Source organism: Protopterus annectens, chromosome 11.part0 (assembly GCF_019279795.1).
Source record: "Protopterus annectens isolate FY-2018-M chromosome 11.part0, PAN1.0, whole genome shotgun sequence".
Classification (NCBI taxonomy): Eukaryota; Metazoa; Chordata; order Ceratodontiformes; family Protopteridae; genus Protopterus; species Protopterus annectens.
The window spans coordinates 599,649,778-599,654,299 of NC_056745.1; positions in this window are offsets into that span (position 1 = coordinate 599,649,778).

Below are 4,522 nucleotides of genomic sequence, written 5' to 3' on the forward strand. Positions count from 1 at the left end.
ATGAAATTTCTGTTAACACTACCTGACTGTTTCTACACATATTCACATATTCAGGGTTACATATGTGACACTGAAAGGGGTGCCCTACACTCATGCTGTGTGGGTGTGCTACTGACATACTCCACCTGGATTTCTATCTGTCTCCCTGGTTATTGGCAGCAGTGACCACTAGCTTTGACAGCATGACACTTGAGGGACATGCATCTGGAAAAGTGCTTGGTGTATGTATGTACCGTGCTGTCATTTGCAGGCATAGTGTTGGACAGTGGAAGTTCATAGGTTTATAGGTTCATAGGTGTGTACTAGGCTAATGGCCCTGGAGCCTTTACAAGCCTAGCCCATAGGATTACCCTGGCATCGTGTCACCTGACCTTTGTTTCCAGTGCTTCTGTTACACAGTGTATTAGTAAAGCCTTCTTGCAGCTACTACAAACATTTCCTTACCTAGCAGACCTGTGGAAGAAATTTCTGTTAACACTACATGACTGTTTCTACACATATTCACATATTCTTGGTTGAAAATATACATACAGCTTACTACCACTCCCAGGATTCGAACTACGTCTATTTGTGCAAAAAGATACAACAAGGTTGTGTGTCATCACTATGAGCTAGTGAGGAACGGCTATCTTTTGCTTGACTGTTTTCTCCCTAATAGTCTCTGATTTGGATGACCTAACCTTGTAATTCTGACATTCTTGCATGGCAGATAGCACTTGTACTGTGTATTAATACTTTGAATATTACAATCTGGAAAGCAATGGTTAACACATGGCAATGCTACATGGGGTACAGCAAAATACTTTACACATTACTATTCAGAGTTCAGATCTTGATGCATGAAACCTTTCATGTAGTTTTATATCCTGTTTTACAGCTACACAATTTTTCTCAATGAGTCTCATTTAATTCATGCTGTCAGAGCCATAGTTGCTGTGCAGAACCTGTACATATTTACATTCCTACCACAACATACCACAGTAAACACAACAGTTTGGTGTTTGTAATTTTATTAAAGGGTACTCACACTTTTATTAATGGATACCCTGTACATCATTATTAGTCTAGCTAACATCATTTATTCATTACACACAGTACACACTTTACCTACCGGCAGTAGACAATCTACACTTTTGTATTATTTGGCCTATATACTGCAAGCTAGATTTGTACTCACTAGCCTCCTGTAGCAGCCTTAACAACCTGTTGGCATGGGTATCCATGTTCATAGCCCTCTCATCTGCAGCTGTATTGGGAGATAAACAAACATTTATGCATACCTGTTGATCACATACTTAGGCTGGAATTTGGTAAACAATAATTGATACTGATACTTACACACTGCTGGGACATTCTGTGTCGCTGGTCCAAGAGCTCCATCTTTCTATGCTTGAGGTCAGCAAAATGGTGCTAGACCTGCTCACCAGTTTGAGGGATGCCAGTAGCACTGGTGAGATCATGTGTGAGATGGTCCTAGGCCTCCGCTTTATATTGTGAGCCCTGGTACTGGTCCTGCAGCAGTCTCTCCTCATGGTCTTTCACTAGGATTCCAACCATGATCCTGGACTCCTGGATGCCCAGCGCTGCACCAGAAAGTGCACACCCTCACCTACAACAGTCATAGTGCCTGCAAAGATCAGTTACAACTGGTTATGGCTGTATTCTCGCCTGCCCCATTTAAATAGTGGGATATTCCTGACCTTTATTGTCAATGGACCATTTTGAAAAGGTTAAGCTCTGCTAAGTAGTGCGTAAATCTGCTGAGCTGGTTTTAACACTACTTAAAGGAAAAGTTTTTGAGCAGTGTTTAACTGTGCGCAAATCCACTTAGATGAGTTACCTGCTGTTAGTGATCATGTCTTAGCAATGGTTACACTTGCTAAGCATAGCTGAGCATTGCTAACCATAGCTCACATTTAATTTTTTACATATATCAGAGAACTGGTTTCCTTTACTAAGTGTATATCATATACTTTACATGACATCCCTCTATGTGCTTTCCTTACATTAGCAAGAGGTGTGACTATACTGTATGGGGCACTTGTGTGTACATGGGTAGTTTCACATGCTATATGCACTCACAATTACATTGTACACCAGCTATACTACCCTGGTTGACAAAAAAAAAAACAGTTGCTGCGTAATTTAAGTTTGCAAAAATAATTTAAACACTACTTTTCTGTAGAAAAATAAGTTGCCTCTCTTGGTACTCTAACCGTGAATGCCTGCATGTAAAGTCAGGACTCTAACCACTACATTATCAAAGCTTGGAAATTTCACTTGTATATTTGTATTCATCTCCTATGGGATGTTTAAGCTATGGTAAGTGGTGGGCTGTAATGCACACACCCACTTAAGCTATGCTTAAACATTCCTCACCCTAGAAAATATATATATATATATATATATATATATAATATCATTATTATATTATTATGTTATATAAGTGAGTTTTGTGGTGTTCTGACAAGTCATTAAGGACTGCAACTGGGAAATAATGACATTCATTTGGCTTTCAGGCTTCTATTTTTCAGGGACTCCTGCTAATACATATCCTTTTTCTATCAACTTTCTAAGTGTGTGAGGGCAATTTTCCTTAGGTGTCAGCATTTTATTGCCACCCCCCATTAGTTGTGCCTTTATCCACATAGACTGCTGTCAGGGAATATTGGCATACATTTGCTTTCAGACTTCTACCCTTTGGTAATTCATGCTAATGCATGACTTGTTTTCTATCAACCTTCTAAGTTTAGTGGGCAATATGTGTGTTGTGTCCCTTTTCATGGATTTAGCCCCCATTATTTGTAGATTTGGACACATTTCCTGCTTTAACAGGTTGCGGAGGTGTCGTATATCACTTTGGCAATACAGGGGGTGTGTCACAGAATCTGTCACACACCCTCTGCATTGCATTCTTGATGCAGTGTTTATTTCAGTGTCCACAGACACTGAAATGATCGTTTATTTAATTTCAGTGTCCGCAGACACTGAAATACCGGCATAATATTTGAATAATTCTCTAATATTATGCCATATCCTTTTAGAAAGTGCCGTACGGCACTTTCTGAGTGCAGGGGCATGTTGAATGTCCATGCACTACTTGCACATGCCCCCTATGCTTGTTCATGTTTCATGTCCATATAAGTTGAACAGCAATGCACCTTCATGAATATGCAAGGCACACTGCTGTCCTATACAGATACGAACCTCTCCGTGCAAGAATAGTGGTATTCTTGCATGGAGTTTATTGAATCCCAGGGTTTGTCTTTGTAATTAATTTATCTTTACCTGCACTAGACAGAGGACAAATATCGATACCATATAGTGTTTACTATTGTGCAAGCTTTGAGATGAAATATCTTAGTGCTTTGTATGTAACATGGTTTTAGAATTATTAATGCAAATATGAACAAGCAATATTTGAGAGTTGTCAGTAGGATGTAACCGCAGAAACACCTGGATGTGTCACCCAGCTGTAATGAGTTAAGGATAAATTGAGTATACAATTTAGAATGGCTGAAGTTAAAGAATGTTAGCTTAGAAGTTATTTTTCACAGTGATGTAGGCATGCTTTTGATACTAAAAATGGTGTTTGATAGTATGGGGCTTTGGAATGGGACTTGGGAAATGTGGGTAGTTTTTCTTAGAACTAACGGCAGAATTCAGCATATACCTAGAATTTTCTCAATACATAATCATAAGGCATACATTTTTCACAAAAATCAAACTAAAACTTCTTTTTTCTGTTGTTCCTCAGAATATTTTAATTCAACCTTGCTGTAAATGAAAATATGGGAAATGTGGTGAGCATGAAAGCATTCTATTGCTTTCTGCATACCCTCTTGCATGCAGTGTCATAAGGAGGGTTATGTTTGGTTCAATTGACCTTCCTTGCGGGACCTGGATGCTTTACCTAAGGATAAGGAAATGTTGATGTAATGTAAGGAAGATACTATTGTTTTGCTGAATGATTCTGCTGTAGAGACAGTGTCTATTCGAGTATCACTTACCATTGATTCAGATAAAGGTCGGTATCATGTGCAAAATATAAGTAATGAGTTACCTGCTGCTGATATTCAGGATAGTGAAGGTGATGATGTTGATCTCAGTTTAGTTAGTTCAGTGGATGAGGACACCTGGAAGAAAGATGAAGCTAGTCATTGAGGAGCTACAGATGGCAGTGAAGGTGCAGATGGTGATACTACCACTATAAATAAAAGACCGAACCCAGCAATACAAGAGTAGTCTGGAGGTAGGTGAATGGCTGACAGACCCAGTCAGGCCAGTCAGTTGAAGTCTAAGGGGATAAATAAATAAATAAATTGATAGATAAATAAATAAATAAATAAATACAGTATCATACATGGCTAAATTGGTCTGCAGCAAAAACTAATGGAATAACTGTTGGCACCACTGAAAAATACTGGTCAGATTAACATGCTTCCAGTACTTGATAATGCATTCCTGTGTCATAATCATTATTCTCTAAAACAATTTTGCTTGGGATGATATTATTTGCTGT